The 23,683-nt window shown below is 47.1% G+C and overlaps 13 non-coding genes across 13 annotated transcripts; all 13 read right to left on the reverse strand.

The window, feature by feature from the left end:
* Positions 1–1,122: 1,122 nt before the first annotated feature.
* On the reverse strand, positions 1,123–1,195 carry TRNAV-AAC (transfer RNA valine (anticodon AAC)). The gene has a single exon. It is a non-coding gene; the product is annotated as a tRNA-Val (tRNA).
* A 2,765-nt stretch (positions 1,196–3,960) lies between these two features.
* TRNAV-AAC (transfer RNA valine (anticodon AAC)) lies at positions 3,961–4,033 on the reverse strand. Its single transcript has one exon. It is a non-coding gene; the product is annotated as a tRNA-Val (tRNA).
* Positions 4,034–6,798: 2,765 nt separating this feature from the next.
* On the reverse strand, positions 6,799–6,871 carry TRNAV-AAC (transfer RNA valine (anticodon AAC)). The gene has a single exon. It is a non-coding gene; the product is annotated as a tRNA-Val (tRNA).
* Positions 6,872–9,236: 2,365 nt separating this feature from the next.
* On the reverse strand, positions 9,237–9,348 carry TRNAL-CAA (transfer RNA leucine (anticodon CAA)). Its single transcript has 2 exons — positions 9,311–9,348; positions 9,237–9,282 (listed from the first exon to the last, which is right to left on the reverse strand). It is a non-coding gene; the product is annotated as a tRNA-Leu (tRNA).
* A 288-nt stretch (positions 9,349–9,636) lies between these two features.
* TRNAV-AAC (transfer RNA valine (anticodon AAC)) lies at positions 9,637–9,709 on the reverse strand. Its single transcript has one exon. It is a non-coding gene; the product is annotated as a tRNA-Val (tRNA).
* A 2,365-nt stretch (positions 9,710–12,074) lies between these two features.
* Positions 12,075–12,186, reverse strand: TRNAL-CAA (transfer RNA leucine (anticodon CAA)). Its single transcript has 2 exons — positions 12,149–12,186; positions 12,075–12,120 (listed from the first exon to the last, which is right to left on the reverse strand). It is a non-coding gene; the product is annotated as a tRNA-Leu (tRNA).
* A 288-nt stretch (positions 12,187–12,474) lies between these two features.
* On the reverse strand, positions 12,475–12,547 carry TRNAV-AAC (transfer RNA valine (anticodon AAC)). The gene has a single exon. It is a non-coding gene; the product is annotated as a tRNA-Val (tRNA).
* Positions 12,548–14,912: 2,365 nt separating this feature from the next.
* Positions 14,913–15,024, reverse strand: TRNAL-CAA (transfer RNA leucine (anticodon CAA)). The gene is made up of 2 exons: positions 14,987–15,024; positions 14,913–14,958 (listed from the first exon to the last, which is right to left on the reverse strand). It is a non-coding gene; the product is annotated as a tRNA-Leu (tRNA).
* A 288-nt stretch (positions 15,025–15,312) lies between these two features.
* Positions 15,313–15,385, reverse strand: TRNAV-AAC (transfer RNA valine (anticodon AAC)). The gene has a single exon. It is a non-coding gene; the product is annotated as a tRNA-Val (tRNA).
* Positions 15,386–17,750: 2,365 nt separating this feature from the next.
* Positions 17,751–17,862, reverse strand: TRNAL-CAA (transfer RNA leucine (anticodon CAA)). The gene is made up of 2 exons: positions 17,825–17,862; positions 17,751–17,796 (listed from the first exon to the last, which is right to left on the reverse strand). It is a non-coding gene; the product is annotated as a tRNA-Leu (tRNA).
* Positions 17,863–18,150: 288 nt separating this feature from the next.
* On the reverse strand, positions 18,151–18,223 carry TRNAV-AAC (transfer RNA valine (anticodon AAC)). The gene has a single exon. It is a non-coding gene; the product is annotated as a tRNA-Val (tRNA).
* Positions 18,224–20,587: 2,364 nt separating this feature from the next.
* Positions 20,588–20,699, reverse strand: TRNAL-CAA (transfer RNA leucine (anticodon CAA)). Its single transcript has 2 exons — positions 20,662–20,699; positions 20,588–20,633 (listed from the first exon to the last, which is right to left on the reverse strand). It is a non-coding gene; the product is annotated as a tRNA-Leu (tRNA).
* Positions 20,700–20,987: 288 nt separating this feature from the next.
* Positions 20,988–21,060, reverse strand: TRNAV-AAC (transfer RNA valine (anticodon AAC)). The gene has a single exon. It is a non-coding gene; the product is annotated as a tRNA-Val (tRNA).
* Positions 21,061–23,683: the final 2,623 nt, after the last annotated feature.

Below are 23,683 nucleotides of genomic sequence, written 5' to 3' on the forward strand. Positions count from 1 at the left end.
CTTGTACTCCTCTGCAAGTCCTGGACACTTGCCCCATAGACTTCCACCCCAGATGCAAGGGAGGGCCTGCCAATTCTTGCTCCTAAGACAGAGGCATTTGATTCTTGGATTCAAACACGCTCACTCAGCGCTCGATCAGGCTCGATCAGGCGAGATTTATATGAGTGGCTCGCAGGACTGAAACACTAACCTGGGAGCCCCAGGGTGGCTGAATTCCCAGGATGGCCATTTTTGGGCAAGTCACCTCCTTTCCTCCTGCCTCAATCTAGAATTGGCTGCAAATCACAAGATAGAGTTCAATGTCCGTGTGTACTGCCTACTCCCAGATACCTCTCTGTCTTCCTTATGTAAATTAAAATTCGCAAGGGGGGACCAATGACAATCTGCTCCTCCCACATAACCAGGAAGCCCTGTTGAACATGTCTGCCTGTGTTGTTGCAGGGACAGTGCCTTCTCCGCCCAAAAGGTGGCAGGAGAGCCTCACAACAAAGATGGGATCAACTGCTTAATGAGAAACCAGCACGGCAGTTTGTGTGATGGAGTGCAAATTTAACGGAAGGTGTGCCTGAGGTGTCCCTTCCAGGAATACATGGAATTGTGATTGAGGGCCCAGCCTGATCGTTGGTGGATTTCTCGTCATATGTTACAGGTCCGTGCAAAGATTGTGGTGTGTGGGGAATGCACTGCAAAAAACAGGAAGATTTAAGGGTGTAAAAGAAACCTGTCAGAAGTGGGATTTGATCCCACGCCTCCATGAGGAGACCAGAAGTCTCAGTTGCACTGAAAATCAAGCTCTCTTGAGTCTGGCGCCTTAGACCACTCGGCCATCCTGACAGCCCTGGGTGTGCACAGATCTGACTCTTCTGACTGCACCTGCCAATGTTTGCACTTACAACGTTCACAGCAATGTCACAAGTGTAAAGACCCCACAATACAACATGGCATGACAAAAAAAAAGCTAGGCACAAGAGCGACCACTGATGGATGCGGATTACTTTGTTTCGTCTTGCAAAAGTAAAGGAAGTTTCCCATGGCTCGCTGGGTTCAAGGACCGCCTCTTCTTAAGCTTGCATTGAGATAATAGAGTTTTAGAGGGTGCACATAAAAGCAGCTCATGCACAGTGTTTCTGCCCGGTCTCGAACCGGGGACCTTTCGCGTGTTAGGCGAACGTGATGACCACTACACTACAGAAACTCACTTGCTGTGTTTTACTGTTAGAGCAAGGTTCCTCTCAAGGGTTCTCTCTACTTCTATTCTGCTGTATCAGCAGCCACTCAGAAAGCGAGGAACAAGTGTGAAAACTGCAGAGATATCAGCCAACATACTTGCAATTAGACGTATTAAAAATTGACTTATGCAGGCATCGACAGACAAATATCTGATGCCTAAATGCCAGCAAGTACAGCTTGGGAAAGCATCACCTGGGACACACACAGACTAAGCATGAAGGCAGAAAAAGCACGGTGATCCATGTTTCTTATGAGGTTCAAAATATTTTGTGCAACAATGCGGCGAGTGTAATGAGAAATAGTCAGGCATTGTGAGTTTTGAGTAGGATTCGTATGTTTACCTCTGAAAAAGGGCTCGTCCGGGATTTGAACCCGGGACCTCTCGCACCCTAATCGAGAATCATACCCCTAGACCAACGAGCCGAGGCACACAAGAGTCGCCTTTCGCACCGGCTCCGGGGGTTATTGGCAGCGAGTTAGTGAATGCTTCACCCAAAGCAAGCAACTGCACATGCTGCTCTCTTCTGCAATATGGTTGCTGTCTTTTCCATGGCCGTCATCGAACAAGAAATGAAAATGCCTCTATCCTTCAGATTTTTTGTTTGTTCTAGGTGTATGCTCTCGGTGAGGTCAATAAAACCATTTCTGCTCTCATGCCTTGCTTTCATGAAGTAGGCCCAACCTTCAGTACACAAGGACGTGCAAACGAATAGCGCAAACTATCGTCACTTCTCTTTTTGAGCTGTCACTGATACCCCTGGAGCACAGTACGTCACGCTGGTGAGGGATAGACAGCTTCCATTATCTCAGATTTCCTATAAATTGAGAGAGTAAATGCAAACTGTGTGAAAAACAGAAAACTGCTCTTTCTGCCCGGTCTCGAACCAGGGACCTTTCGCGTGTAAAGCGAACGTGATAACCACTACACTACAGAAACAGACACGCTTGCAGGAATCTTCTTGGCATGTAGTGGGCTGGAATGCACAGACCAAGGGCCAATGTCCATGAAGCTCAAAGTTGGACCCTCCTTACCCGATCTCTTTCTTTGGAAGAAAGGAACGAGGACCCCTTTTATTCCAAAAGGCGATTTTAAAACCATACCTGAAACCACACTAGAAAAACACTTTGCATTTAATTTTCCTACACTGATGGTCCACCCCAGAAAAGCAGTTGCAAAGAAGTCCGGCACTGAAATTCTATACGCCAAAAGTGGGAAATAGCGTAGAGGGAAAGGAACTTTCTCACCATACACGCCGTCTTATAGCATTGAAAAGAAGAAATGGCCCTATATAATAAGAAGCCTAAAAATAATTCCACAGCATGGGCTCGTCCGGGATTTGAATCCGGGACCTCTCGCACCCGAAGCGAGAATCATACCCCTAGACCAACGAGCCTGATTCCCCAGTTGGCATTTTAAGCAATTTCTGATGCGTCTTTCAGAAACAAAGCAGGGCTATTTGGCTGCTCTCTCTCTATGTGAACCACAAAAAGTCATGTTTTCTCTCAAGGTGTTGTTTTTTTCACTCTTGCAAGGAAGGGATCAGTCGATATCCTAGCTGCCAGAGAGCAGAAAAAAGGCGCTGATGAGAACTGTGGCACTTTCTGGCACTTGTACTCCTCTGCAAGTCCTGGACACTTGCCCCATAGACTTCCACCCCAGATGCAAGGGAGGGCTTGCCAATTCTTGCTCCTAAGACAGAGGCATTTGATTCTTGGATTCAAACACGCTCACTCAGCGCTCGATCAGGCTCGATCAGGCGAGATTTATATGAGTGGCTCGCAGGACTGAAACACTAACCTGGGAGCCCCAGGGTGGCTAAATTCCCAGGATGGCCATTTTTGGGCAAGTCACCTCCTTTCCTCCTGCCTCAATCTAGAATTGGCTGCAAATCACAAGATAGAGTTCAATGTCCGTGTGTACTGCCTACTCCCAGATACCTCTCTGTCTTCCTTATGTAAATTAAAATTCGCAAGGGGGGACCAATGACAATCTGCTCCTCCCACATAACCAGGAAGCCCTGTTGAACATGTCTGCCTGTGTTGTTGCAGGGACAGTGCCTTCTCCGCCCAAAAGGTGGCAGGAGAGCCTCACAACAAAGATGGGATCAACTGCTTAATGAGAAACCAGCACGGCAGTTTGTGTGATGGAGTGCAAATTTAACGGAAGGTGTGCCTGAGGTGTCCCTTCCAGGAATACATGGAATTGTGATTGAGGGCCCAGCCTGATCGTTGGTGGATTTCTCGTCATATGTTACAGGTCCGTGCAAAGATTGTGGTGTGTGGGGAATGCACTGCAAAAAACAGGAAGATTTAAGGGTGTAAAAGAAACCTGTCAGAAGTGGGATTTGATCCCACGCCTCCATGAGGAGACCAGAAGTCTCAGTTGCACTGAAAATCAAGCTCTCTTGAGTCTGGCGCCTTAGACCACTCGGCCATCCTGACAGCCCTGGGTGTGCACAGATCTGACTCTTCTGACTGCACCTGCCAATGTTTGCACTTACAACGTTCACAGCAATGTCACAAGTGTAAAGACCCCACAATACAACATGGCATGACAAAAAAAAAGCTAGGCACAAGAGCGACCACTGATGGATGCGGATTACTTTGTTTCGTCTTGCAAAAGTAAAGGAAGTTTCCCATGGCTCGCTGGGTTCAAGGACCGCCTCTTCTTAAGCTTGCATTGAGATAATAGAGTTTTAGAGGGTGCACATAAAAGCAGCTCATGCACAGTGTTTCTGCCCGGTCTCGAACCGGGGACCTTTCGCGTGTTAGGCGAACGTGATGACCACTACACTACAGAAACTCACTTGCTGTGTTTTACTGTTAGAGCAAGGTTCCTCTCAAGGGTTCTCTCTACTTCTATTCTGCTGTATCAGCAGCCACTCAGAAAGCGAGGAACAAGTGTGAAAACTGCAGAGATATCAGCCAACATACTTGCAATTAGACGTATTAAAAATTGACTTATGCAGGCATCGACAGACAAATATCTGATGCCTAAATGCCAGCAAGTACAGCTTGGGAAAGCATCACCTGGGACACACACAGACTAAGCATGAAGGCAGAAAAAGCACGGTGATCCATGTTTCTTATGAGGTTCAAAATATTTTGTGCAACAATGCGGCGAGTGTAATGAGAAATAGTCAGGCATTGTGAGTTTTGAGTAGGATTCGTATGTTTACCTCTGAAAAAGGGCTCGTCCGGGATTTGAACCCGGGACCTCTCGCACCCTAATCGAGAATCATACCCCTAGACCAACGAGCCGAGGCACACAAGAGTCGCCTTTCGCACCGGCTCCGGGGGTTATTGGCAGCGAGTTAGTGAATGCTTCACCCAAAGCAAGCAACTGCACATGCTGCTCTCTTCTGCAATATGGTTGCTGTCTTTTCCATGGCCGTCATCGAACAAGAAATGAAAATGCCTCTATCCTTCAGATTTTTTGTTTGTTCTAGGTGTATGCTCTCGGTGAGGTCAATAAAACCATTTCTGCTCTCATGCCTTGCTTTCATGAAGTAGGCCCAACCTTCAGTACACAAGGACGGGCAAACGAATAGCGCAAACTATCGTCACTTCTCTTTTTGAGCTGTCACTGATACCCCTGGAGCACAGTACGTCACGCTGGTGAGGGATAGACAGCTTCCATTATCTCAGCTTTCCTATAAATTGAGAGAGTAAATGCAAACTGTGTGAAAAACAGAAAACTGCTCTTTCTGCCCGGTCTCGAACCAGGGACCTTTCGCGTGTAAAGCGAACGTGATAACCACTACACTACAGAAACAGACACGCTTGCAGGAATCTTCTTGGCATGTAGTGGGCTGGAATGCACAGACCAAGGGCCAATGTCCATGAAGCTCAAAGTTGGACCCTCCTTACCCGATCTCTTTCTTTGGAAGAAAGAAACGAGGACCCCTTTTATTCCAAAAGGCGATTTTAAAACCATACCTGAAACCACACTAGAAAAACACTTTGCATTTAATTTTCCTACACTGATGGTCCACCCCAGAAAAGCAGTTGCAAAGAAGTCCGGCACTGAAATTCTATACGCCAAAAGTGGGAAATAGCGTAGAGGGAAAGGAACTTTCTCACCATACACGCCGTCTTATAGCATTGAAAAGAAGAAATGGCCCTATATAATAAGAAGCCTAAAAAGAATTCCACAGCATGGGCTCGTCCGGGATTTGAATCCGGGACCTCTCGCACCCGAAGCGAGAATCATACCCCTAGACCAACGAGCCTGATTCCCCAGTTGGCATTTTAAGCAATTTCTGATGCGTCTTTCAGAAACAAAGCAGGGCTATTTGGCTGCTCTCTCTCTATGTGAACCACAAAAAGTCATGTTTTCTCTCAAGGTGTTGTTTTTTTCACTCTTGCAAGGAAGGGATCAGTCGATATCCTAGCTGCCAGAGAGCAGAAAAAAGGCGCTGATGAGAACTGCAGGCACTTTCTGGCACTTGTACTCCTCTGCAAGTCCTGGACACTTGCCCCATAGACTTCCACCCCAGATGCAAGGGAGGGCCTGCCAATTCTTGCTCCTAAGACAGAGGCATTTGATTCTTGGATTCAAACACGCTCACTCAGCGCTCGATCAGGCTCGATCAGGCGAGATTTATATGAGTGGCTCGCAGGACTGAAACACTAACCTGGGAGCCCCAGGGTGGCTGAATTCCCAGGATGGCCATTTTTGGGCAAGTCACCTCCTTTCCTCCTGCCTCAATCTAGAATTGGCTGCAAATCACAAGATAGAGTTCAATGTCCGTGTGTACTGCCTACTCCCAGATACCTCTCTGTCTTCCTTATGTAAATTAAAATTCGCAAGGGGGGACCAATGACAATCTGCTCCTCCCACATAACCAGGAAGCCCTGTTGAACATGTCTGCCTGTGTTGTTGCAGGGACAGTGCCTTCTCCGCCCAAAAGGTGGCAGGAGAGCCTCACAACAAAGATGGGATCAACTGCTTAATGAGAAACCAGCACGGCAGTTTGTGTGATGGAGTGCAAATTTAACTGAAGGTGTGCCTGAGGTGTCCCTTCCAGGAATACATGGAATTGTGATTGAGGGCCCAGCCTGATCGTTGCTGGATTTCTCGTCATATGTTACAGGTCCGTGCAAAGATTGTGGTGTGTGGGAATGCACTGAAAAAAACAGGACGATTTAAGGGTGTAAAAGAAACCTGTCAGAAGTGGGATTTGAACCCACGCCTCCATGAGGAGACCAGAAGTCTCAGTTGCACTGAAGATCAAGCTCTCTTGAGTCTGGTGCCTTAGACCACTCGGCCATCCTGACAGCCCTGGGTGTGCACAGATCTGACTCTTCTGACTGCACCTGCCAATGTTTGCACTTACAACGTTCACAGCAATGTCACAAGTGTAAAGACCCCACAATACAACATGGCATGACAAAAAAAAAGCTAGGCACAAGAGCGACCACTGATGGATGCGGATTACTTTGTTTCGTCTTGCAAAAGTAAAGGAAGTTTCCCATGGCTCGCTGGGTTCAAGGACCGCCTCTTCTTAAGCTTGCATTGAGATAATAAGGTTTTAGAGGGTGCACATAAAAGCAGCTCATGCACAGTGTTTCTGCCCGGTCTCGAACCGGGGACCTTTCGCGTGTTAGGCGAACGTGATGACCACTACACTACAGAAACTCACTTGCTGTGTTTTACTGTTAGAGCAAGGTTCCTCTCAAGGGTTCTCTCTACTTCTATTCTGCTGTATCAGCAGCCACTCAGAAAGCGAGGAACAAGTGTGAAAACTGCAGAGATATCAGCCAACATACTTGCAATTAGACGTATTAAAAATTGACTTATGCAGGCATCGACAGACAAATATCTGATGCCTAAATGCCAGCAAGTACAGCTTGGGAAAGCATCACCTGGGACACACACAGACTAAGCATGAAGGCAGAAAAAGCACGGTGATCCATGTTTCTTATGAGGTTCAAAATATTTTGTGCAACAATGCGGCGAGTGTAATGAGAAATAGTCAGGCATTGTGAGTTTTGAGTAGGATTCGTATGTTTACCTCTGAAAAAGGGCTCGTCCGGGATTTGAACCCGGGACCTCTCGCACCCTAATCGAGAATCATACCCCTAGACCAACGAGCCGAGGCACACAAGAGTCGCCTTTCGCACTGGCTCCGGGGGTTATTGGCAGCGAGTTAGTGAATGCTTCACCCAAAGCAAGCAACTGCACATGCTGCTCTCTTCTGCAATATGGTTGCTGTCTTTTCCATGGCCGTCATCGAACAAGAAATGAAAATGCCTCTATCCTTCAGATTTTTTGTTTGTTCTAGGTGTATGCTCTCGGTGAGGTCAATAAAACCATTTCTGCTCTCATGCCTTGCTTTCATGAAGTAGGCCCAACCTTCAGTACACAAGGACGTGCAAACGAATAGCGCAAACTATCGTCACTTCTCTTTTTGAGCTGTCACTGATACCCCTGGAGCACAGTACGTCACGCTGGTGAGGGATAGACAGCTTCCATTATCTCAGATTTCCTATAAATTGAGAGAGTAAATGCAAACTGTGTGAAAAACAGAAAACTGCTCTTTCTGCCCGGTCTCGAACCAGGGACCTTTCGCGTGTAAAGCGAACGTGATAACCACTACACTACAGAAACAGACACGCTTGCAGGAATCTTCTTGGCATGTAGTGGGCTGGAATGCACAGACCAAGGGCCAATGTCCATGAAGCTCAAAGTTGGACCCTCCTTACCCGATCTCTTTCTTTGGAAGAAAGGAACGAGGACCCCTTTTATTCCAAAAGGCGATTTTAAAACCATACCTGAAACCACACTAGAAAAACACTTTGCATTTAATTTTCCTACACTGATGGTCCACCCCAGAAAAGCAGTTGCAAAGAAGTCCGGCACTGAAATTCTATACGCCAAAAGTGGGAAATAGCGTAGAGGGAAAGGAACTTTCTCACCATACACGCCGTCTTAAAGCATTGAAAAGAAGAAATGGCCCTATATAATAAGAAGCCTAAAAATAATTCCACAGCATGGGCTCGTCCGGGATTTGAATCCGGGACCTCTCGCACCCGAAGCGAGAATCATACCCCTAGACCAACGAGCCTGATTCCCCAGTTGGCATTTTAAGCAATTTCTGATGCGTCTTTCAGAAACAAAGCAGGGCTATTTGGCTGCTCTCTCTCTATGTGAACCACAAAAAGTCATGTTTTCTCTCAAGGTGTTGTTTTTTTCACTCTTGCAAGGAAGGGATCAGTCGATATCCTAGCTGCCAGAGAGCAGAAAAAAGGCGCTGATGAGAACTGTGGCACTTTCTGGCACTTGTACTCCTCTGCAAGTCCTGGACACTTGCCCCATAGACTTCCACCCCAGATGCAAGGGAGGGCTTGCCAATTCTTGCTCCTAAGACAGAGGCATTTGATTCTTGGATTCAAACACGCTCACTCAGCGCTCGATCAGGCTCGATCAGGCGAGATTTATATGAGTGGCTCGCAGGACTGAAACACTAACCTGGGAGCCCCAGGGTGGCTAAATTCCCAGGATGGCCATTTTTGGGCAAGTCACCTCCTTTCCTCCTGCCTCAATCTAGAATTGGCTGCAAATCACAAGATAGAGTTCAATGTCCGTGTGTACTGCCTACTCCCAGATACCTCTCTGTCTTCCTTATGTAAATTAAAATTCGCAAGGGGGGACCAATGACAATCTGCTCCTCCCACATAACCAGGAAGCCCTGTTGAACATGTCTGCCTGTGTTGTTGCAGGGACAGTGCCTTCTCCGCCCAAAAGGTGGCAGGAGAGCCTCACAACAAAGATGGGATCAACTGCTTAATGAGAAACCAGCACGGCAGTTTGTGTGATGGAGTGCAAATTTAACGGAAGGTGTGCCTGAGGTGTCCCTTCCAGGAATACATGGAATTGTGATTGAGGGCCCAGCCTGATCGTTGGTGGATTTCTCGTCATATGTTACAGGTCCGTGCAAAGATTGTGGTGTGTGGGGAATGCACTGCAAAAAACAGGAAGATTTAAGGGTGTAAAAGAAACCTGTCAGAAGTGGGATTTGAACCCACGCCTCCATGAGGAGACCAGAAGTCTCAGTTGCACTGAAGATCAAGCTCTCTTGAGTCTGGCGCCTTAGACCACTCGGCCATCCTGACAGCCCTGGGTGTGCACAGATCTGACTCTTCTGACTGCACCTGCCAATGTTTGCACTTACAACGTTCACAGCAATGTCACAAGTGTAAAGACCCCACAATACAACATGGCATGACAAAAAAAAAGCTAGGCACAAGAGCGACCACTGATGGATGCGGATTACTTTGTTTCGTCTTGCAAAAGTAAAGGAAGTTTCCCATGGCTCGCTGGGTTCAAGGACCGCCTCTTCTTAAGCTTGCATTGAGATAATAGAGTTTTAGAGGGTGCACATAAAAGCAGCTCATGCACAGTGTTTCTGCCCGGTCTCGAACCGGGGACCTTTCGCGTGTTAGGCGAACGTGATGACCACTGCACTACAGAAACTCACTTGCTGTGTTTTAATGTTAGAGCAAGGTTCCTCTCAAGGGTTCTCTCTACTTCTATTCTGCTGTATCAGCAGCCACTCAGAAAGCGAGGAGCAAGTGTGAAAACTGCAGAGATATCAGCCAACATACTTGCAATTAGACGTATTAAAAATTGACTTATGCAGGCATCGACAGACAAATATCTGATGCCTAAATGCCAGCAAGTACAGCTTGGGAAAGCATCACCTGGGACACACACAGACTAAGCATGAAGGCAGAAAAAGCACGGTGATCCATGTTTCTTATGAGGTTCAAAATATTTTGTGCAACAATGCGGCGAGTGTAATGAGAAATAGTCAGGCATTGTGAGTTTTGAGTAGGATTCGTATGTTTACCTCTGAAAAAGGGCTCGTCCGGGATTTGAACCCGGGACCTCTCGCACCCTAATCGAGAATCATACCCCTAGACCAACGAGCCGAGGCACACAAGAGTTGCCTTTCGCACCGGCTCCGGGGGTTATTGGCAGCGAGTTAGTGAATGCTTCACCCAAAGCAAGCAACTGCACATGCTGCTCTCTTCTGCAATATGGTTGCTGTCTTTTCCATGGCCGTCATCGAACAAGAAGTGAAAATGCCTCTATCCTTCAGACATTTTGTTTGTTCTAGGTGTATGCTCTCAGTGAGGTCAATAAAACCATTTCTGCTCTCATGCCTTGCTTTCATGAATTAGGCCCAACCTTCAGTACACAAGGACGTGCAAACGAATAGCGCAAACTATCGTCACTTCTCTTTTTGAGCTGTCACTGATACCCCTGGAGCACAGTACGTCACGCTGGTGAGGGATAGACAGCTTCCATTATCTCAGCTTTCCTATAAATTGAGAGAGTAAATGCAAACTGTGTGAAAAACAGAAAACTGCTCTTTGTGCCCGGTCTCGAACCAGGGACCTTTCGCGTGTAAAGCGAACGTTATAACCACTACACTACAGAAACAGACACGCTTGCAGGAATCTTCTTGGCATGTAGTGGGCTGGAATGCACAGACCAAGGGCCAATGTCCATGAAGCTCAAAGTTGGACCCTCCTTACCCGATCTCTTTCTTTGGAAGAAAGGAACGAGGACCCCTTTTATTCCAAAAGGCGATTTTAAAACCATACCTGAAACCACACTAGAAAAACACTTTGCATTTAATTTTCCTACACTGATGGTCCACCCCAGAAAAGCAGTTGCAAAGAAGTCCGGCACTGAAATTCTATACGCCAAAAGTGGGAAATAGCGTAGAGGGAAAGGAACTTTCTCACCATACACGGCGTCTTATAGCATTGAAAAGAAGAAATGGCCCTATATAATAAGAAGCCTAAAAATAATTCCACAGCATGGGCTCGTCTGGGATTTGAATCCGGGACCTCTCGCACCCGAAGCGAGAATCATACCCCTAGACCAACGAGCCTGATTCCCCAGTTGGCATTTTAAGCAATTTCTGATGCGTCTTTCAGAAACAAAGCAGGGCTATTTGGCTGCTCTCTCTCTATGTGAACCACAAAAAGTCATGTTTTCTCTCAAGGTGTTGTTTTTTTCACTCTTGCAAGGAAGGGATCAGTCGATATCCTAGCTGCCAGAGAGCAGAAAAAAGGCGCTGATGAGAACTGTGGCACTTTCTGGCACTTGTACTCCTCTGCAAGTCCTGGACACTTGCCCCATAGACTTCCACCCCAGATGCAAGGGAGGGCTTGCCAATTCTTGCTCCTAAGACAGAGGCATTTGATTCTTGGATTCAAACACGCTCACTCAGCGCTCGATCAGGCTCGATCAGGCGAGATTTATATGAGTGGCTCGCAGGACTGAAACACTAACCTGGGAGCCCCAGGGTGGCTAAATTCCCAGGATGGCCATTTTTGGGCAAGTCACCTCCTTTCCTCCTGCCTCAATCTAGAATTGGCTGCAAATCACAAGATAGAGTTCAATGTCCGTGTGTACTGCCTACTCCCAGATACCTCTCTGTCTTCCTTATGTAAATTAAAATTCGCAAGGGGGGACCAATGACAATCTGCTCCTCCCACATAACCAGGAAGCCCTGTTGAACATGTCTGCCTGTGTTGTTGCAGGGACAGTGCCTTCTCCGCCCAAAAGGTGGCAGGAGAGCCTCACAACAAAGATGGGATCAACTGCTTAATGAGAAACCAGCACGGCAGTTTGTGTGATGGAGTGCAAATTTAACGGAAGGTGTGCCTGAGGTGTCCCTTCCAGGAATACATGGAATTGTGATTGAGGGCCCAGCCTGATCGTTGGTGGATTTCTCGTCATATGTTACAGGTCCGTGCAAAGATTGTGGTGTGTGGGGAATGCACTGCAAAAAACAGGAAGATTTAAGGGTGTAAAAGAAACCTGTCAGAAGTGGGATTTGAACCCACGCCTCCATGAGGAGACCAGAAGTCTCAGTTGCACTGAAGATCAAGCTCTCTTGAGTCTGGCGCCTTAGACCACTCGGCCATCCTGACAGCCCTGGGTGTGCACAGATCTGACTCTTCTGACTGCACCTGCCAATGTTTGCACTTACAACGTTCACAGCAATGTCACAAGTGTAAAGACCCCACAATACAACATGGCATGACAAAAAAAAAGCTAGGCACAAGAGCGACCACTGATGGATGCGGATTACTTTGTTTCGTCTTGCAAAAGTAAAGGAAGTTTCCCATGGCTCGCTGGGTTCAAGGACCGCCTCTTCTTAAGCTTGCATTGAGATAATAGAGTTTTAGAGGGTGCACATAAAAGCAGCTCATGCACAGTGTTTCTGCCCGGTCTCGAACCGGGGACCTTTCGCGTGTTAGGCGAACGTGATGACCACTGCACTACAGAAACTCACTTGCTGTGTTTTAATGTTAGAGCAAGGTTCCTCTCAAGGGTTCTCTCTACTTCTATTCTGCTGTATCACTAGCCACTCAGAAAGCGAGGAGCAAGTGTGAAAACTGCAGAGATATCAGCCAACATACTTGCAATTAGACGTATTAAAAATTGACTTATGCAGGCATCGACAGACAAATATCTGATGCCTAAATGCCAGCAAGTACAGCTTGGGAAAGCATCACCTGGGACACACACAGACTAAGCATGAAGGCAGAAAAAGCACGGTGATCCATGTTTCTTATGAGGTTCAAAATATTTTGTGCAACAATGCGGCGAGTGTAATGAGAAATAGTCAGGCATTGTGAGTTTTGAGTAGGATTCGTATGTTTACCTCTGAAAAAGGGCTCGTCCGGGATTTGAACCCGGGACCTCTCGCACCCTAATTGAGAATCATACCCCTAGACCAACGAGCCGAGGCACACAAGAGTTGCCTTTCGCACCGGCTCCGGGGGTTATTGGCAGCGAGTTAGTGAATGCTTCACCCAAAGCAAGCAACTGCACATGCTGCTCTCTTCTGCAATATGGTTGCTGTCTTTTCCATGGCCGTCATCGAACAAGAAATGAAAATGCCTCTATCCTTCAGACATTTTGTTTGTTCTAGGTGTATGCTCTCAGTGAGGTCAATAAAACCATTTCTGCTCTCATGCCTTGCTTTCATGAATTAGGCCCAACCTTCAGTACACAAGGACGTGCAAACGAATAGCGCAAACTATCGTCACTTCTCTTTTTGAGCTGTCACTGATACCCCTGGAGCACAGTACGTCACGCTGGTGAGGGATAGACAGCTTCCATTATCTCAGCTTTCCTATAAATTGAGAGAGTAAATGCAAACTGTGTGAAAAACAGAAAACTGCTCTTTGTGCCCGGTCTCGAACCAGGGACCTTTCGCGTGTAAAGCGAACGTTATAACCACTACACTACAGAAACAGACACGCTTGCAGGAATCTTCTTGGCATGTAGTGGGCTGGAATGCACAGACCAAGGGCCAATGTCCATGAAGCTCAAAGTTGGACCCTCCTTACCCGATCTCTTTCTTTGGAAGAAAGGAACGAGGACCCCTTTTATTCCAAAAGGCGATTTTAAAACCATACCTGAAACCACACTAGAAAAACACTTTGCATTTAATTTTCCTACACTGATGGTCCACCCCAGAAAAGCAGTTGCAAAGAAGTCCGGCACTGAAATTCTATACGCCAAAAGTGGGAAATAGCGTAGAGGGAAAGGAACTTTCTCACCATACACGGCGTCTTATAGCATTGAAAAGAAGAAATGGCCCTATATAATAAGAAGCCTAAAAATAATTCCACAGCATGGGCTCGTCTGGGATTTGAATCCGGGACCTCTCGCACCCGAAGCGAGAATCATACCCCTAGACCAACGAGCCTGATTCCCCAGTTGGCATTTTAAGCAATTTCTGATGCGTCTTTCAGAAACAAAGCAGGGCTATTTGGCTGCTCTCTCTCTATGTGAACCACAAAAAGTCATGTTTTCTCTCAAGGTGTTGTTTTTTTCACTCTTGCAAGGAAGGGATCAGTCGATATCCTAGCTGCCAGAGAGCAGAAAAAAGGCGCTGATGAGAACTGTGGCACTTTCTGGCACTTGTACTCCTCTGCAAGTCCTGGACACTTGCCCCATAGACTTCCACCCCAGATGCAAGGGAGGGCTTGCCAATTCTTGCTCCTAAGACAGAGGCATTTGATTCTTGGATTCAAACACGCTCACTCAGCGCTCGATCAGGCTCGATCAGGCGAGATTTATATGAGTGGCTCGCAGGACTGAAACACTAACCTGGGAGCCCCAGGGTGGCTAAATTCCCAGGATGGCCATTTTTGGGCAAGTCACCTCCTTTCCTCCTGCCTCAATCTAGAATTGGCTGCAAATCACAAGATAGAGTTCAATGTCCGTGTGTACTGCCTACTCCCAGATACCTCTCTGTCTTCCTTATGTAAATTAAAATTCGCAAGGGGGGACCAATGACAATCTGCTCCTCCCACATAACCAGGAAGCCCTGTTGAACATGTCTGCCTGTGTTGTTGCAGGGACAGTGCCTTCTCCGCCCAAAAGGTGGCAGGAGAGCCTCACAACAAAGATGGGATCAACTGCTTAATGAGAAACCAGCACGGCAGTTTGTGTGATGGAGTGCAAATTTAACGGAAGGTGTGCCTGAGGTGTCCCTTCCAGGAATACATGGAATTGTGATTGAGGGCCCAGCCTGATCGTTGGTGGATTTCTCGTCATATGTTACAGGTCCGTGCAAAGATTGTGGTGTGTGGGGAATGCACTGCAAAAAACAGGAAGATTTAAGGGTGTAAAAGAAACCTGTCAGAAGTGGGATTTGAACCCACGCCTCCATGAGGAGACCAGAAGTCTCAGTTGCACTGAAGATCAAGCTCTCTTGAGTCTGGCGCCTTAGACCACTCGGCCATCCTGACAGCCCTGGGTGTGCACAGATCTGACTCTTCTGACTGCACCTGCCAATGTTTGCACTTACAACGTTCACAGCAATGTCACAAGTGTAAAGACCCCACAATACAACATGGCATGACAAAAAAAAAGCTAGGCACAAGAGCGACCACTGATGGATGCGGATTACTTTGTTTCGTCTTGCAAAAGTAAAGGAAGTTTCCCATGGCTCGCTGGGTTCAAGGACCGCCTCTTCTTAAGCTTGCATTGAGATAATAGAGTTTTAGAGGGTGCACATAAAAGCAGCTCATGCACAGTGTTTCTGCCCGGTCTCGAACCGGGGACCTTTCGCGTGTTAGGCGAACGTGATGACCACTGCACTACAGAAACTCACTTGCTGTGTTTTAATGTTAGAGCAAGGTTCCTCTCAAGGGTTCTCTCTACTTCTATTCTGCTGTATCAGCAGCCACTCAGAAAGCGAGGAGCAAGTGTGAAAACTGCAGAGATATCAGCCAACATACTTGCAATTAGACGTATTAAAAATTGACTTATGCAGGCATCGACAGACAAATATCTGATGCCTAAATGCCAGCAAGTACAGCTTGGGAAAGCATCACCTGGGACACACACAGACTAAGCATGAAGGCAGAAAAAGCACGGTGATCCATGTTTCTTATGAGGTTCAAAATATTTTGTGCAACAATGCGGCGAGTGTAATGAGAAATAGTCAGGCATTGTGAGTTTTGAGTAGGATTCGTATGTTTACCTCTGAAAAAGGGCTCGTCCGGGATTTGAACCCGGGACCTCTCGCACCCTAATCGAGAATCATACCCCTAGACCAACGAGCCGAGGCACACAAGAGTTGCCTTTCGCACCGGCTCCGGGGGTTATTGGCAGCGAGTTAGTGAATGCTTCACCCAAAGCAAGCAACTGCACATGCTGCTCTCTTCTGCAATATGGTTGCTGTCTTTTCCATGGCCGTCATCGAACAAGAAATGAAAATGCCTCTATCCTTCAGACATTTTGTTTGTTCTAGGTGTATGCTCTCAGTGAGGTCAATAAAACCATTTCTGCTCTCATGCCTTGCTTTCATGAAGTAGGCCCAACCTTCAGTACACAAGGACGTGCAAACGAATAGCGCAAACTATCGTCACTTCTCTTTTTGAGCTGTCACTGATACCCCTGGAGCACAGTACGTCACGCTGGTGAGGGATAGACAGCTTCCATTATCTCAGCTTTCCTATAAATTGAGAGAGTAAATGCAAACTGTGTGAAAAACAGAAAACTGCTCTTTCTGCCCGGTCTCGAACCAGGGACCTTTCGCGTGTAAAGCGAACGTTATAACCACTACACTACAGAAACAGACACGCTTGCAGGAATCTTCTTGGCATGTAGTGGGCTGGAATGCACAGACCAAGGGCCAATGTCCATGAAGCTCAAAGTTGGACCCTCCTTACCCGATCTCTTTCTTTGGAAGAAAGGAACGAGGACCCCTTTTATTCCAAAAGGCGATTTTAAAACCATACCTGAAACCACACTAGAAAAACACTTTGCATTTAATTTTCCTACACTGATGGTCCACCCCAGAAAAGCAGTTGCAAAGAAGTCCGGCACTGAAATTCTATACGCCAAAAGTGGGAAATAGCGTAGAGGGAAAGGAACTTTCTCACCATACACGGCGTCTTATAGCATTGAAAAGAAGAAATGGCCCTATATAATAAGAAGCCTAAAAATAATTCCACAGCATGGGCTCGTCTGGGATTTGAATCCGGGACCTCTCGCACCCGATGCGAGAATCATACCCCTAGACCAACGAGCCTGATTCCCCAGTTGGCATTTTAAGCAATTTCTGATGCGTCTTTCAGAAACAAAGCAGGGCTATTTGGCTGCTCTCTCTCTATGTGAACCACAAAAAGTCATGTTTTCTCTCAAGGTGTTGTTTTTTTCACTCTTGCAAGGAAGGGATCAGTCGATATCCTAGCTGCCAGAGAGCAGAAAAAAGGCGCTGATGAGAACTGTGGCACTTTCTGGCACTTGTACTCCTCTGCAAGTCCTGGACACTTGCCCCATAGACTTCCACCCCAGATGCAAGGGAGGGCTTGCCAATTCTTGCTCCTAAGACAGAGGCATTTGATTCTTGGATTCAAACACGCTCACTCAGCGCTCGATCAGGCTCGATCAGGCGAGATTTATATGAGTGGCTCGCAGGACTGAAACACTAACCTGGGAGCCCCAGGGTGGCTAAATTCCCAGGATGGCCATTTTTGGGCAAGTCACCTCCTTTCCTCCTGCCTCAATCTAGAATTGGCTGCAAATCACAAGATAGAGTTCAATGTCCGTGTGTACTGCCTACTCCCAGATACCTCTCTGTCTTCCTTATGTAAATTAAAATTCGCAAGGGGGGACCAATGACAATCTGCTCCTCCCACATAACCAGGAAGCCCTGTTGAACATGTCTGCCTGTGTTGTTGCAGGGACAGTGCCTTCTCCGCCCAAAAGGTGGCAGGAGAGCCTCACAACAAAGATGGGATCAACTGCTTAATGAGAAACCAGCACGGCAGTTTGTGTGATGGAGTGCAAATTTAACGGAAGGTGTGCCTGAGGTGTCCCTTCCAGGAATACATGGAATTGTGATTGAGGGCCCAGCCTGATCGTTGGTGGATTTCTCGTCATATGTTACAGGTCCGTGCAAAGATTGTGGTGTGTGGGGAATGCACTGCAAAAAACAGGAAGATTTAAGGGTGTAAAAGAAACCTGTCAGAAGTGGGATTTGAACCCACGCCTCCATGAGGAGACCAGAAGTCTCAGTTGCACTGAAGATCAAGCTCTCTTGAGTCTGGCGCCTTAGACCACTCGGCCATCCTGACAGCCCTGGGTGTGCACAGATCTGACTCTTCTGACTGCACCTGCCAATGTTTGCACTTACAACGTTCACAGCAATGTCACAAGTGTAAAGACCCCACAATACAACATGGCATGACAAAAAAAAAGCTAGGCACAAGAGCGACCACTGATGGATGCGGATTACTTTGTTTCGTCTTGCAAAAGTAAAGGAAGTTTCCCATGGCTCGCTGGGTTCAAGGACCGCCTCTTCTTAAGCTTGCATTGAGATAATAGAGTTTTAGAGGGTGCACATAAAAGCAGCTCATGCACAGTGTTTCTGCCCGGTCTCGAACCGGGGACCTTTCGCGTGTTAGGCGAACGTGATGACCACTGCACTACAGAAACTCACTTGCTGTGTTTTAATGTTAGAGCAAGGTTCCTCTCAAGGGTTCTCTCTACTTCTATTCTGCTGTATCAGCAGCCACTCAGAAAGCGAGGAGCAAGTGTGAAAACTGCAGAGATATCAGCCAACATACTTGCAATTAGACGTATTAAAAATTGACTTATGCAGGCATCGACAGACAAATATCTGATGCCTAAATGCCAGCAAGTACAGCTTGGGAAAGCATCACCTGGGACACACACAGACTAAGCATGAAGGCAGAAAAAGCACGGTGATCCATGTTTCTTATGAGGTTCAAAATATTTTGTGCAACAATGCGGCGAGTGTAATGAGAAATAGTCAGGCATTGTGAGTTTTGAGTAGGATTCGTATGTTTACCTCTGAAAAAGGGCTCGTCCGGGATTTGAACCCGGGACCTCTCGCACCCTAATCGAGAATCATACCCCTAGACCAACGAGCCGAGGCACACAAGAGTTGCCTTTCGCACCGGCTCCGGGGGTTATTGGCAGCGAGTTAGTGAATGCTTCACCCAAAGCAAGCAACTGCACATGCTGCTCTCTTCTGCAATATGGTTGCTGTCTTTTCCATGGCCGTCATCGAACAAGAAATGAAAATGCCTCTATCCTTCAGACATTTTGTTTGTTCTAGGTGTATGCTCTCAGTGAGGTCAATAAAACCATTTCTGCTCTCATGCCTTGCTTTCATGAAGTAGGCCCAACCTTCAGTACACAAGGACGTGCAAACGAATAGCGCAAACTATCGTCACTTCTCTTTTTGAGCTGTCACTGATACCCCTGGAGCACAGTACGTCACGCTGGTGAGGGATAGACAGCTTCCATTATCTCAGCTTTCCTATAAATTGAGAGAGTAAATGCAAACTGTGTGAAAAACAGAAAACTGCTCTTTCTGCCCGGTCTCGAACCAGGGACCTTTCGCGTGTAAAGCGAACGTTATAACCACTACACTACAGAAACAGACACGCTTGCAGGAATCTTCTTGGCATGTAGTGGGCTGGAATGCACAGACCAAGGGCCAATGTCCATGAAGCTCAAAGTTGGACCCTCCTTACCCGATCTCTTTCTTTGGAAGAAAGGAACGAGGACCCCTTTTATTCCAAAAGGCGATTTTAAAACCATACCTGAAACCACACTAGAAAAACACTTTGCATTTAATTTTCCTACACTGATGGTCCACCCCAGAAAAGCAGTTGCAAAGAAGTCCGGCACTGAAATTCTATACGCCAAAAGTGGGAAATAGCGTAGAGGGAAAGGAACTTTCTCACCATACACGGCGTCTTATAGCATTGAAAAAAAGAAATGGCCCTATATAATAAGAAGCCTAAAAATAATTCCACAGCATGGGCTCGTCTGGGATTTGAATCCGGGACCTCTCGCACCCGAAGCGAGAATCATACCCCTAGACCAACGAGCCTGATTCCCCAGTTGGCATTTTAAGCAATTTCTGATGCGTCTTTCAGAAACAAAGCAGGGCTATTTGGCTGCTCTCTCTCTATGTGAACCACAAAAAGTCATGTTTTCTCTCAAGGTGTTGTTTTTTTCACTCTTGCAAGGAAGGGATCAGTCGATATCCTAGCTGCCAGAGAGCAGAAAAAAGGCGCTGATGAGAACTGTGGCACTTTCTGGCACTTGTACTCCTCTGCAAGTCCTGGACACTTGCCCCATAGACTTCCACCCCAGATGCAAGGGAGGGCCTGCCAATTCTTGCTCCTAAGACAGAGGCATTTGATTCTTGGATTCAAACACGCTCACTCAGCGCTCGATCAGGCTCGATCAGGCGAGATTTATATGAGTGGCTCGCAGGACTGAAACACTAACCTGGGAGCCCCAGGGTGGCTAAATTCCCAGGATGGCCATTTTTGGGCATGTCACCTCCTTTCCTCCTGCCTCAATCTAGAATTGGCTGCAAATCACAAGATAGAGTTCAATGTCCGTGTGTACTGCCTACTCCCAGATACCTCTCTGTCTTCCTTATGTAAATTAAAATTCGCAAGGGGGGACCAATGACAATCTGCTCCTCCCACATAACCAGGAAGCCCTGTTGAACATGTCTGCCTGTGTTGTTGCAGGGACAGTGCCTTCTCCGCCCAAAAGGTGGCAGGAGAGCCTCACAACAAAGATGGGATCAACTGCTTAATGAGAAACCAGCACGGCAGTTTGTGTGATGGAGTGCAAATTTAACTGAAGGTGTGCCTGAGGTGTCCCTTCCAGGAATACATGGAATTGTGATTGAGGGCCCAGCCTGATCGTTGCTGGATTTCTCGTCATATGTTACAGGTCCGTGCAAAGATTGTGGTGTGTGGGAATGCACTGCAAAAAACAGGACGATTTAAGGGTGTAAAAGAAACCTGTCAGAAGTGGGATTTGAACCCACGCCTCCATGAGGAGACCAGAAGTCTCAGTTGCACTGAAGATCAAGCTCTCTTGAGTCTGGCGCCTTAGACCACTCGGCCATCCTGACAGCCCTGGGTATGCACAGATCTGACTCTTCTGACTGCACCTGCCAATGTTTGCACTTACAACGTTCACAGCAATGTCACAAGTGTAAAGACCCCACAATACAACATGGCATGACAAAAAAAAAGCTAGGCACAAGAGCGACCACTGATGGATGCGGATTACTTTGTTTCGTCTTGCAAAAGTAAAGGAAGTTTCCCATGGCTCGCTGGGTTCAAGGACCGCCTCTTCTTAAGCTTGCATTGAGATAATAAGGTTTTAGAGGGTGCACATAAAAGCAGCTCATGCACAGTGTTTCTGCCCGGTCTCGAACCGGGGACCTTTCGCGTGTTAGGCGAACGTGATGACCACTCCACTACAGAAACTCACTTGCTGTGTTTTACTGTTAGAGCAAGGTTCCTCTCAAGGGTTCTCTCTACTTCTATTCTGCTGTATCAGCAGCCACTCAGAAAGCGAGGAACAAGTGTGAAAACTGCAGAGATATCAGCCAACATACTTGCAATTAGACGTATTAAAAATTGACTTATGCAGGCATCGACAGACAAATATCTGATGCCTAAATGCCAGCAAGTACAGCTTGGGAAAGCATCACCTGGGACACACACAGACTAAGCATGAAGGCAGAAAAAGCACGGTGATCCATGTTTCTTATGAGGTTCAAAATATTTTGTGCAACAATGCGGCGAGTGTAATGAGAAATAGTCAGGCATTGTCAGTTTTGAGTAGGATTCGTATGTTTACCTCTGAAAAAGGGCTCGTCCGGGATTTGAACCCGGGACCTCTCGCACCCTAATCGAGAATCATACCCCTAGACCAACGAGCCGAGGCACACAAGAGTCGCCTTTCGCACCGGCTCCGGGGGTTATTGGCAGCGAGTTAGTGAATGCTTCACCCAAAGCAAGCAACTGCACATGCTGCTCTCTTCTGCAATATGGTTGCTGTCTTTTCCATGGCCGTCATCGAACAAGAAATGAAAATGCCTCTATCCTTCAGACATTTTGTTTGTTCTAGGTGTATGCTCTCGGTGAGGTCAATAAAACCATTTCTGCTCTCATGCCTTGCTTTCATGAAGTAGGCCCAACCTTCAGTACACAAGGACGTGCAAACGAATAGCGCAAACTATCGTCACTTCTCTTTTTGAGCTGTCACTGATACCCCTGGAGCACAGTACGTCACGCTGGTGAGGGATAGACAGCTTCCATTATCTCAGCTTTCCTATAAATTGAGAGAGTAAATGCAAACTGTGTGAAAAACAGAAAACTGCTCTTTCTGCCCGGTCTCGAACCAGGGACCTTTCGCGTGTAAAGCGAACGTGATAACCACTACACTACAGAAACAGACACGCTTGCAGGAATCTTCTTGGCATGTAGTGGGCTGGAATGCACAGACCAAGGGCCAATGTCCATGAAGCTCAAAGTTGGACCCTCCTTACCCGATCTCTTTCTTTGGAAGAAAGGAACGAGGACCCCTTTTATTCCAAAAGGCGATTTTAAAACCATACCTGAAACCACACTAGAAAAACACTTTGCATTTAATTTTCCTACACTGATGGTCCACCCCAGAAAAGCAGTTGCAAAGAAGTCCGGCACTGAAATTCTATACGCCAAAAGTGGGAAATAGCGTAGAGGGAAAGGAACTTTCTCACCATACACGGCGTCTTATAGCATTGAAAAGAAGAAATGGCCCTATATAATAAGAAGCCTAAAAATAATTCCACAGCATGGGCTCGTCCGGGATTTGAATCCGGGACCTCTCGCACCCGAAGCGAGAATCATACCCCTAGACCAACGAGCCTGATTCCCCAGTTGGCATTTTAAGCAATTTCCGATGCGTCTTTCAGAAACAAAGCAGGGCTATTTGGCTGCTCTCTCTCTATGTGAACCACAAAAAGTCATGTTTTCTCTCAAGGTGTTGTTTTTTTCACTCTTGCAAGGAAGGGATCAGTCGATATCCTAGCTGCCAGAGAGCAGAAAAAAGGCGCTGATGAGAACTGTGGCACTTTCTGGCACTTGTACTCCTCTGCAAGTCCTGGACACTTGCCCCATAGACTTCCACCCCAGATGCAAGGGAGGGCCTGCCAATTCTTGCTCCTAAGACAGAGGCATTTGATTCTTGGATTCAAACACGCTCACTCAGCGCTCGATCAGGCTCGATCAGGCGAGATTTATATGAGTGGCTCGCAGGACTGAAACACTAACCTGGGAGCCCCAGGGTGGCTAAATTCCCAGGATGGCCATTTTTGGGCATGTCACCTCCTTTCCTCCTGCCTCAATCTAGAATTGGCTGCAAATCACAAGATAGAGTTCAATGTCCGTGTGTACTGCCTAGTCCCAGATACCTCTCTGTCTTCCTTATGTAAATTAAAATTCGCAAGGGGGGACCAATGACAATCTGCTCCTCCCACATAACCAGGAAGCCCTGTTGAACATGTCTGCCTGTGTTGTTGCAGGGACAGTGCCTTCTCCGCCCAAAAGGTGGCAGGAGAGCCTCACAACAAAGATGGGATCAACTGCTTAATGAGAAACCAGCACGGCAGTTTGTGTGATGGAGTGCAAATTTAACTGAAGGTGTGCCTGAGGTGTCCCTTCCAGGAATACATGGAATTGTGATTGAGGGCCCAGCCTGATCGTTGCTGGATTTCTCGTCATATGTTACAGGTCCGTGCAAAGATTGTGGTGTGTGGGAATGCACTGCAAAAAACAGGACGATTTAAGGGTGTAAAAGAAACCTGTCAGAAGTGGGATTTGAACCCACGCCTCCATGAGGAGACCAGAAGTCTCAGTTGCACTGAAGATCAAGCTCTCTTGAGTCTGGCGCCTTAGACCACTCGGCAATCCTGACAGCCCTGGGTGTGCACAGATCTGACTCTTCTGACTGCACCTGCCAATGTTTGCACTTACAACGTTCACAGCAATGTCACAAGTGTAAAGACCCCACAATACAACATGGCATGACAAAAAAAAAGCTAGGCACAAGAGCGACCACTGA

Source organism: Triturus cristatus, chromosome 10 (assembly GCF_964204655.1).
Source record: "Triturus cristatus chromosome 10, aTriCri1.1, whole genome shotgun sequence".
Taxonomy (NCBI): domain Eukaryota; kingdom Metazoa; phylum Chordata; class Amphibia; order Caudata; family Salamandridae; genus Triturus; species Triturus cristatus.